Raw genomic sequence first — 12,500 nt, 5'->3', positions numbered from 1 at the left:
TTATATATATATATATATATATTTAAATGCTCTATTTGACTCTTATTTCAGGCAATGCCGATGCTCACTGCACCCTTCATTACTTGTGAATTATTTCTCTGTTGTTTTAAAATTGCGTGTAGCCACCGTCACTTGCAGTATAAATTTAGAGATTTGTTTTGTTAGGTGGTAACAATTGCAGAATGTACAAAGTAAACTACAAAAAGAAAAGGTTCAGAAAACAAGAGAAAGTTGCAGTTTCTCCTTGTATTTCTATATGTTGTAATTATAACCGCTTCTTCGGGACTTTTGGGAAAAGTGGTATTTGGAAAATGTCGTTGTTCAGATGCGTGGGAGGAAAGAGGAAGCGTTGGGAAAAAGAATGGCAGGTAGAAGGAACCTGACACGCCTATAGCGGTGGTGCTTCAGTGACCTGTCTGTTTCATCTAGATTGTTCCTGTTGTTAATAACTGGTCTCAGTTTGGGTCTCCATGATTTTGAGATTGTCCCTGTTGCATTGGATGGCCCTGATAGAAACTTGAAATGTACGGGTTTAGCACTTCTATAGGTGTTCTCTGCTTAGGTGTCCAGGTGCAGATATTCTTTAAACGGAGGTGCTATTTCCTGCTGGTCCTTCTTTTATAGGATACCTCACATATACTGCAGACTACTTCATATACTACACAAGGCCTTGGGCACGTTTTCATATCGTTGATGGGACAATCGGGTAGTGTGATACCAATGATGTTATCTATGGTATTATACCTCGAAAGGTATGATCCCCTCTGATTAACCTATTCTGCTGGCGTCCCTTCATTCTTTGGTCGTATCTTACCATCTTTGCTTTCTTTTCAAAGAGGCGTTGTTTCAGTTCCTCCATTAGCTCTCTCAGGTCATTTCTTACAATAGCATACTTCCTGTTCAGTGCCCTGTTTTTTTTTGTTCGCTTTTAAGCTCCCCATTCTCTTTTCGGTCTAACACAGAAATGTCCTTCGGTAGCTTTTATAACCCCGCTTGTATTCTTCTTTTCCACCATGGATCTTTTCTTTTGTCACTCCCATTATATTGCTTTATCATGACATCAACACGCACATTTTCTGCTACAACAATACTTGTTGCCTAGATCAAATTATTTGTTTCTCTGATGTTTTTTGCTCTGATGTATTTCGGAATTTCATTGACATTATTCGTTTATTGGTTCAATTTTCACTGAGGAACTGTATTTTCATCGTTTCTTCAGCTGCTGTTCTCCAATACCCGTCTTTTGATAGCTTCAAGCTTTACTTCGATTTTTTTCTTATTGCTCTCTGTTCCATGAGTTGAAACAATTCCCTTCCTCTCCATCGATCATACATACGTTGTCAGTATCCCCTGATATGAACACCATTTTTGTCTACAAGGTTGCTCAGGTAGTAACACTACATGACCACAACATCGACCGGTTTGTTCCATTTACGCCGTATGTGCTGGTTCATTGAGGGAAAAAGGCAGGCTGAAGCCGGATCTGTAAGTCTGCGCCTGCCGGTTTCAACACTGTCACCATCAAGGGTCTCAGTTTCATTAACGCCGTTATTCATAATATTTTCTTTTCCATTGTCACTCATATCAGGTAGCGATTGTCACGTTGCACACTTACCAGTGATTTTATTCTGACACCATCACTAGATGCATCATCAATCAGGATATGGGGAGATTCCAACCGTTTCCTTTCATTATTATTACTGTCATCGCTGACATTATTATATTTATTCTTTTACTATTTGTCATTGCTAATATATCCTCTCATTCGACTATTATTATTATTATTATTATATTATTATATTATTATCATTATTATTATTATTATTATTATTATTATTATTATTATTATTATTATTATTATTATATTATATTATTATTATTATTATTATTATTATTATTATTATTATTATTATTATCATTATATTATTATTATTATTATTATTAATATTATTATTATTATTATTATTATATTATTATTATTAATATTATTATATTATTATTATTATCATTATTATTATTATTATTATCATATTATTATTATCATTATTATTATTATTATTATTATTATTATTATTATTATTATTATTAGTATTATTATTATTATTATTATTATTAGTAGTAGTAGTAGTAGTAGTAGTATAGTAGTAGTAGTAGTAGTTGTAGAAGTAGTATCATTTCCGTTTTTTATTAAATGTTATTATTGAATTTTGTTTAGTATCCACATTTGCTTTGCACTTGAGATAATTATAAATACGTGCGTGTTAAAGGGAATAGTAGGAGGAAGATAAGCAGCTTGATGAATAGACCAAAATTCTACAGGTCTGTAAATAGATTCGGCAGACGGTGAGGAGATCAGCAATGGGCATTCCAGTTCGATAATGCGACAACAGAGACCTCACATCTTTGGGGTCAGCAGAGGTCAAATGTGTTTACTATTTCTTGCGGTCAGTGAGAGCACTGACCTTGGCCTTGAAAAGAACCAATTCACCTTGTTCTATTTTAAATTCCCGATAGAAAAAAATTGACGTTCACATTGTTCAATTGTTGAATTTCTGAATGTTTATTTTAAAATTATTTCTTTGCTTCTTATAAGTTTTGTCGTGGTTTACAGTTTTTGTAATTGTGCAGTTTGTATATATTGGCAAGTTCTTACCTCCTTAATTTGTTTTATCGTGCATTTAATTGTGTTGTTGCAATAAAATGTATGTTTACATATTCGGGTTGTCAGGAAGAAAAGAAAGATGAAATTTTCACACAAATTTTAAGGTTATTAAATTTTCTAAAGATGTTCGTTTTTATGTCCGATCAGAGAAGACTGTAGTGTATTTATTTTTTCAAAAATATGTATGTTTACATTTTCGAATACTCAGGGAGAATGGAAAAGGAAGAGAAGGAGAGTAAAATTTTCACAGAAAATTGTAGATTTTAAAGTTTTAGGATTCACTAAATATGATTTTTTCTTTGCCCATACAGCAATAGAATAGAGAGAATGTTTACATTTTCGAATACTCAGAGAGAAAGGAAAGGGTAATATACACAGAAGTTGTAGATATCAAAGTTGTTAAAGCTGATCGTTTGTGTGTTCAAAAACTTTAGATATGTAGGTTTCATATCTTATTTTGAGGGAAATTTAAAATACTGATAGGAAATTGTAGATATTCCAGTCTTTGGGAGTTATTTTTCTGCTATACTGCTGGGTTGTATTAGTATTTCCGTGTATTCAGCTGCTGGCAGGTTACAGCATCAAAGATCACGTCATGCCGCTGTCATTATTATTATTATTATTATTATTATTATTATTATTATTATTATTATTATTATTATTATTATTATTATTGTTATTATTGTTGTTGCCGTTGTTGTTGTTATTAAAATATTTCAGAAAAATTATATTAATGGATCCTACTTGTAACAATTCCACTTATTTATTTGTGCAGCTGAAATTGATGCAATGATTGCATTTTTCAATTGAATGTAGCCGCTTGAAACGGTCGTACTGAATGACTACCTGATATCCCGTTCCTTATTTTGATTTTATTCACCTTACTTCGAGCTGTGCGGGTAATACTAAACTGAATCTCATTTCTGATACACACACACACACACACACATACATATGTATGTGTGTATACATATATACAAATATATATATAAATATACATATACATATATATATATGTGTGTGTGTGAGCGTGTGTGTGTGTGTGTGTGTGTGTGTGTATGTATGACCTTGTTCACGCAAGGTGTCATTTTTAGTATAAATGTAGAATATTAGACTATTCTCATTAGTCTTGCAGGGATTTTGAGTAAAGCTTATGGTTTTATTGTTTAGTACCTGTAACCATGTCTAGCTGAACAGCATCAAGGCACTGATATCATTAGTTGTAATATAATTGCAATTGATACATGTTAAACAGTGCTAAGATGTGTTCGCAAAAACAGGATCAATTCCTCTTAGGTCATATCATATCATAAACATCGTTACTGAGTATTTTTATCCATTGAAATCTAGTGAATGTTTATTACATGGGATTTATTTTACAGCATTTTATCACCAGCAAAGTAATAAAGTAATTTCTATACACTCGAGAAGGAAATTTACTTTATCCCATCCTTTTCATTTTATGTCTTGCACATCTACACATTTCTCCTCAGGAAAATAAAGTATTTTCGTGACGATTCATTTAGTGTCGTGTTTATGCTGTTCCTCATGAGACTGATAAAATATTATGCAACTGAAGTTAGGATAATTCTAAAACTCTGAGATATGGAATCGAAGGAAGTTTACGAGAAAACGCACCGTTTTATATCGTGTATTCCCTTCTAGATCAACAAGGCTTTTAAGAAAGATAAGAAAAAAAAGTAACTGCCAATAAAAAGAATTTAGTTATTTAAACAGATAATTACAGCTGCACGATGCATCATCTCTTGGGTTTTGAGATAGTTTCTTACAACAGATAATAGTATTGGCTCTTTGCAGTAACCCATCCTGTCTCTTGCAGGTTGGAATTATCTAAATTCTGGTTTGTCACATGCAAGCAAATATTTGAGGGTTTCTAAGAAATATAAGCATTTTGCTTCACAATATCTACCGGATTCGTGCAAATATGCTTAAACACTATTATATCTGATGCCAGGAAACTGTCATGATACATGCAAGTAAACGAGAAAGCTGCAATGTGGCTGCATGACATTAGAAATACCAGTCAAATCTTTTTCAAAATCATTCCAGTGTTTCAAATGAAGAAAAACATGATTTACAATGCAGTATTTAATATACAAGACAACTGGATGGTCAAAGAACAAATGTGGTAAACGTTCTACACATTCGTATAAAATAAAAATAAAATAAAAAAAACCATTCCACATGGTTATAGTTTTTTTCACCCAGTTTCTATGACATCAATAGAAATATATGCTGCAATAACTATTCTCATTGTATTAGAAACTAAAGTATAATAGTGTGTAAATGTATTTTATATCATAGTTGGAGCAACGCAGTATATCGACTAGTTACGGTTTCAGGTGTTCTAACAGTGGTATGCAAGGGACTGTCAACAGGTTTCTGTTTTATCATCCATGTTTATGTTGAAGCTATATTTCAGTCACAAATACCTGCTACGTCCGCACTCTTCATGGAGATGCAGAAACGCACGCGCCTACTCACACACACACACTCTTACACCCCACACACACGCACACGCGCAAGAACGCAAGCACACTTATGTATTTATATACACGAAACAAAACTCAGAAGCAATGCATTTATCACCCAGAAACTACGATAGTAGATACTTGATCAAAGTATTGATCAGTATCATATATCCAGAAACTTGTGAAACTTGTTGAAAAGGGAACTTTATAACCACGCGATCACAATTCGATTACATATAGATATATATATATATATAGAAATAGACGCGCAAACACATGCACAAATACATACACACACACGATATAAACTTGTGTAGACATGAGCACATGTCAAATGTATCCATTTCCCTTTAGTTCGATACATATTCAGTTTCTTTATCAGTATCCACTAATTGCAGAAAGGCAAATAGACAAAGTGTTTATATTCAGATGAACTCCAGGGGCTTCAGTGAACTGAAGCTATCAATTTACTTACTGCAATTGTGTAACACCTTGTTTTAATACCAGCAGCCTGTCAATAGGGACCTCTATTCACACAACATAAAGGTATGATATAATATATGTAAACTTACGTAGGAGATGAACAAATAGGTCTTATTTACCTATTTCTTCGTCAACTGAAAAAATGATGAACGCTAATACATATCGTAAGAAATAATTCTATGTTTTTTATATTTCTTTATTTCAAATTGTTTTCATCAATGGGAAATTTCGTTTCTTCTTTTACTGATTAGAGATAAATTATTCTCATGCCACGCGGTTTTACGGCATAAGTTTAAGAAAGCAGAGGTAATTCAGTTATGCACACTGTCGAGACAAACGTTATTTTCAGATAGTATCTGACGGATATTTATTGTTTCTGTATGATGGGTAAAATCTATAGCATACTAAAATGAATATCTAAATGTTTTATAAAAAGAAGAAACGAAACTTCTAAGATTATAGAAACGTGCACAATGAAATATTTCAAGTTTTTTCTCTAAAATAAAAGATTTTATGAATAGGTATCAAATCCTTGAGGACTAAAAATCTTTGGCATTAGTTATCATTTTGAATTATAGATTGTCATTTTATCTATCTCTATTTCATACTTTTTATACTGAAATATAGACCATCTCAATTTGTGAATAATCATAGCAACAACACAATCGTTGCAGGGAATATGAATGTGATTCCATACAACGTGTTCTTGACAATGTTTTAGAGGAATATAATCCGTACGAAGCAAACAAACTGTTTATTTATTTGTATTTTGCAGTAAGTGATAAATTCGATAGGATGATAAATTAGGCCGTGATAACGAAGGATTTAATTTTGATAGCTTATCTATTAATATTTACTGATATTTCTTCCAGTGTTGTTTGATAATGGTTTGGGGAAAATCTTCTCTAGATAGATTTGGAATATAATCTACATTTATTACCTTCGTTGAATTTTCACTAATCCTTATTAATGCACATAATTAGAATTCGAGAAAGGCTGATCTTCAAATCATACAAAAGCCTCTTTGCTAAAACAACCGGTGTTCTCGCAAGTAATGCAAGCGTCATAAATAAAGTTAATACTTTGTTACAAAGACAAATTTGCACATATAATCCAATACGTATATATATACATACATGCTTGTGAGTTTGTGAGTGAACATATACATGCATATATACCTATATATGGATATAAATATTGTATGTATAGCATATATGTATGTGTGAATGGTGAATGTATAGTATATATATATATATATATATATATATATTATATATATATATATGTAAACTCCCTCTCTCTCTCTCTCTCTCTATATATATATATATATATATAATATATATATATATATTATATATATATATATATATGTGTGTGTGTGTGTGTGTACACACTTTTAGCATTCGCTGAGAATGTTCCTTGTAAGGGATGTTAAAAACCACCATCATTCACATCACCCACACTCATTGAATATGTATTAACTGACTCTGGTGCATTGTTTTCACCTCGAGCTAGACGGTGTCTCAAAGAACAATGGTTCGGTTGTGTAAATAATCAACGCAAGGGACACAATGCTAGGATGTGATATGAATAGATAAAACAAGTATTATTATTCTACAGGATCTCTATCACCGTTTCTAGCCCCTTTCTCAAATTAATTTGAAATCTTTTTGCACGGAATCAATATTTCCCTGTAAGAATATGTTAGTTTTTTGAAATATTTACTCTATGTTTCGCCTGTATTTACTGTTAGATTCTTAGATTTTAACCGATACTCAAGACTCTATGCGTTTCGAGCTGAGCTTTGAATCACTTTCTCAAAAGCTCGAACCTTATAAGTAAAATGAAATGTCTAAACTTCTGACTGAAAGCCAGGAAGAAGAATGTATTACCAACAGTTTAACATTATTTTCTATGTCTATCTAATTCTGTCCATATCTCTGTCTCTGTTTACCTCTTTTGTTGACTGATACGATTTACCATCGTATAAGAAATGCTTATTGTATTATCTCTTCATCATTAAAATTGTGTTTTCTCTTCCTGCCATTCTTCTTTAGTCCCTAGAGCCACAGACCATTGTAAATAGACTAATAATACAAACGGCTAACATAAATACACTCCCATGCAAATATATGCATGTGTGTATTGTGTGTGGGATTGCATGTGTGTTTGTGTATCGATGTACTTGCTTGTCTTAATGTATTTGTTTCTTTCTGTATGTTTCCTACCAAAGATAAGATAAATCCCTTCAAACTAGTAAAGATAATTACTTTCAAATAAAGGAAAACAGTTTCAACTCCAATAGTTCAAAAATTTCCATTTCTGTGCGTTTTCCAATTGTTCTTTTATTTCTATTCATAAAAATATTTGTACTGGAAAACAATTGAGAAAGACCGCTTACATACATCGTAAATAAAGTTCGCTTGGAAGGAACACGTTTTAGAGAAAAAATATTTCAACATTAATATTTGAAATACTTCAGATGAGAAAATTGTCAAGACGCTGTTCAAACGTAAACACCTTTTTTCTAAAATAAACACAACACATGGACATGACTATCTATACCCACATATACATACACATACAGATTCATGTAATCTATGTATGTATGTATGCATGCATGCATATATGTGTATATATATATTTGAATACAGATGTGCACTGTATATCAACACACGCACACACTCACACACACGCACACGGACACATACACACACACACACACTCACACATATATATATATATATATATATTTGTTGCATATGCATATACATATGTACTTGCATATGCATTCGTACACACGTGTGTATTTGATACCAAACGCTTTCTGAGTTTTTGGATATGATGGCTCTGAGATCGAGTCTCTCGGAATATTTTTCAAAAGGTTTTTCGAAAAGATTCCTTTTATATTGTTTAGCAATGAAAAACACTTAAACACTTAATAGAATCTATGCGACTATCAACTGACAACTTCGATAATAAAATAGGTTTTGTACATGTAAAGTTTAATAACATATAAACTGAAGAAACTAGAAGTTTCAATGTCTTCAATATATTTACATATAATATTTTTATTAGCCAATTTACTACGCTAATCTAACAACTGCCAATAGCATAATGTCTCTTATTTTAATATCTACCATTTTGATATCTCTCCCTGAAAATTTCACAGCAGCCTTTACTAATTCTAATTGTTGAGGCCTTCACTTACGGAAGAGAATTTAACACTCAAATCAAGTACACTTTGCAGTTTTATACTTATATCTCACGTTGGTAAGGAAATTCCAATAAGGAACACAAAGCCTCATTACTGAAACCAATATCTGGTCGCTCGACCTGATTAGATTGAATACCAAATCTACTTTCATAACATCCTGTTTTCAAGATGTAAAAAATATATTGGGCAATTTAGAATATATTCTTCGATACACTATGTTTGAAAGTAAAACGACGACTTATTCGCAGCTGAAAAGTATTTGATCAGTATTCATTTGGAACTAAACAGCAAGAACGCCTACGAAGCCATCAACAAGAAAACCATATCAACAGTGATTTTGCTCATGTTTTAAATAAGATAAACATAAAAAGTAGTGAACTTTTATTAAGCAAACGTGTATTTGATTTCAGTCTTGTGGTGATGAACCATTGCCATTCACAGTATAAAGATTCGTTTATTCTATCAAGCGGATTACCTGCCTCTGAATCATATTTAATTTTTCTGATACCGTTAAATATCTATCGTTTAATTTATTTTTAGTCAGAATCAAATTTATTGCAGTTAAAGGCCCCTCTCTCAAAAGCTGATAGCAAATGTCCACTGCATAAACCTTTTAATAATACATATATTTTCAAAATTATCAAACGAAAAAAATAAAAATAAAACAAAAGAAGGAACTGAATAAACTAGAATTCGGAGTTGTACTTGCTTGCTGCCTCATTTGACCTGTTTGCTTATACATAAAGACAAAAAGGATTCACGAAAGCCATTTAATGATTCCCTAACTGTTACATATACTTACTTTCCGTTCTTAATAATAGATTTTGTCATAGTTTTGTAACTGTTCACCGACACAACTCCACTGTATCTATGTTATTTTACGAGAAATAGAACCAATTACCCGAACATCAGCAGTTAAATTCCAACAACTAAAATCAGTGAATCTGGAAATCCTATTGTAAGAATATAAGTTGTTTAACTCTAAATTTGGCGTATGTAATACCTTATCTTAGTCTACTGAATCTCATTCAACGAAAATTCTATTTTAGGAGAAACCATTCAGAAACGTACCGATTTTCGACTATTTGTTTCATTCCGAGGTACCTCCTTGTAGTTTCCGTCCAATGAATTGACCCCAAGGTGCAACGCGGTGGGACTGAGCCTGGAACCATGTGATAGTGAAGCAACTTATTACCACACAGTCACGCCTACACCTACAATATTCAAAAGTTTTAACGCAAATACATTTTGAACCTTTCCAGTTTTGTTGAAATTTCATTCTTAGAACTCTTTCAGTTATAACAGTGTGAATAGTACTTTATGAAGTAATTAATTACGAGAATATATATTCGTAAATAATACTGATATTTAAAGGTGTATGCAATAAAATGAGATTAGGTGTACGATCTGTAACTTCATTTCCTAGTAAATTATATTCAATAATTAATCTGTTAAGATGTCTCATAAATTTATTGCAAGTTCTCATTAAAACAGCTTGCAACTTTAGGCAAGTTTATAGATGTGGAAATTTTATTGGGAATAAACTGCATTATATAATATTAAATAAAAGAAAGAAAGAAGAAGATAATTACCACGAACGTAGGTAGATATGCTCTCAATATATTCAAAGTATATCATATTAAACCTGGGAATATTATTTAACGAAATAATTGCACCTTTCTGCCAATGTAATTTATATAAATAGTTACTAAGAGCAGAAATCCTTCTCTATGGAAACATGCATAATAGATCGATTTTCAGTTGATAAACTTTAAGTAGTATCTTATGAAGTCTTAACGGACGAACATTCTTCATCATGTCACGTAACACTTTCAATTCAACATCAATGACAAATGATGAAGGCTTCGTTAAATAAGTCAAGCTGATGAAAGCATTCTACGGATATTAAAAGTGTGGAATGATATGAATATATCATCATCTAAGAGACAACACAGGATCTATTACATTTTACTCAATATTCGCCGGCAGAATTTTCCTACAAATCTTCGAAAATGTAAGAGTAAATAACATGAAGCTACATCGATTAGGAATGGATTCTCATTGGTCATTGGCCAGTGAAATTGGTTAGTCAAGCGTAAGTGTTGGTTAATTATACATAAATTCAGCTCCAGAAATCATAAGCGACTGATAACTAATTTTCATTATAGTTACAACTGCACTAAATCAGCAGAAATCAATATGATAAGAGCATCTTCGCCGAATTGTCATTAGTACGTTTAATGTAAGTAGTTTTCAAAGATGATGGTTATATTAACTGCAGGTCATTTTTGTGGTTTACCTCAGGTCATTTCATATAGAAGAGACGTGATACACTAGACGTTCCAGCTGCGAACATCTCGCCTTTTGCATATATAAAAGTATAATTTTCATTCTGTTTGGAATAGAACTGGGTAGAAATCAAATGATATCCGACTACTCTTTGTAGTATGCCACAGATATTTGTTGTCAAATAAAGATAGTTGTTCTATCTTTTTCTTAAATTCATTGTGATTTACACGCAGCAGATTTTATATTTTGTATAATTTCAATGGTTTGGAACTTTGAATTGATAATCATAATCAAATGTAGGACTCACTTTCCGACAATATAAGAGTAGGCATGAAAATAGATAAATAAAACATCTTAAGATAAAGTGCTAAAGTCATAGTGTCATTGAACTGGACATCAATATGCGACAAAATGCTTTCAAAGATATTCATATATTATTATTAGTAGTAGTATTTTTTAAGGCGGCGAGCAGCCAGAACCGTTAGCACGCCGGACGAAATACTTAGTTGTATTTCGTCTGCAGCTACGTCTGAGTTCAAATTCTGCCGAGGTCGACTTTGCATTTCATCTTTCCGGGGTCAATAAATTAAGTACCAGTGAAATACTGGTGTCGATGTAATAGACTTATCCCCTTCCCACAAATTTCAGGCCTTGTGCCTCTATTAGAAATGATTATTATTATCATTGTTAATATCATTATTATTATTATTATTATTATTATTATTGAGGAGGCGAGCTGGTAGAATCATTAGCACGCTCAACAAAATGCTTAGCAGCATTTCGCCCGTCGCTACATCCTGAGTTCAAATTCTGCTGAGGTCGACTCTTCTTTTTATCCTTTCGGGGTCGATACTTTAACTTTCCACTAGCTTCGATGAAATCGACTAATTCCCTCTCCTCAAATCTCAGGCCTTATACATTTAGCAGAAATGATTGTTGTTCGTGTTGTTGTTGAAGAGGCGAGGTGGCAGAATCGTTAGCATGCCGGGCAAGATGATTAGGCGCATTTCGTCCGTCATTATATTTTGAGTTCAAATTCCGCCTAGATCGAATTTGCTTTTCATCCTTTCGGGGTCGATAAAATTTGTGCCAGTTTATAACTAGTGTTGATGTAACCGATTTACTGCCCCCCCCCGTGGAATTGCTGGGTTTGTGCCAAAATTTGAAACCGGTATTGTTAATAATGGTGGTGCAGGCGGAGTTTTCTATTTACTAGAAAACCAGAATTAACAAATCAAAAGTGCACATAACACAACATAAAGTGTGAAGAGATAAAGGAAAGTGTGAAGAGATAAAGGAAAACTTTTAGTGCAATTCAGCGAAGGAAACAAGTGCTATTAAAGAATTAAACTACATT

The sequence above is a fragment of the Octopus sinensis genome, linkage group LG10 (assembly GCF_006345805.1).
Source record: "Octopus sinensis linkage group LG10, ASM634580v1, whole genome shotgun sequence".
NCBI lineage: Eukaryota > Metazoa > Mollusca > Cephalopoda > Octopoda > Octopodidae > Octopus > Octopus sinensis.
The sequence above is the reverse complement of the archived record's forward strand: the minus strand, read 5'-3'. Positions refer to the sequence as shown.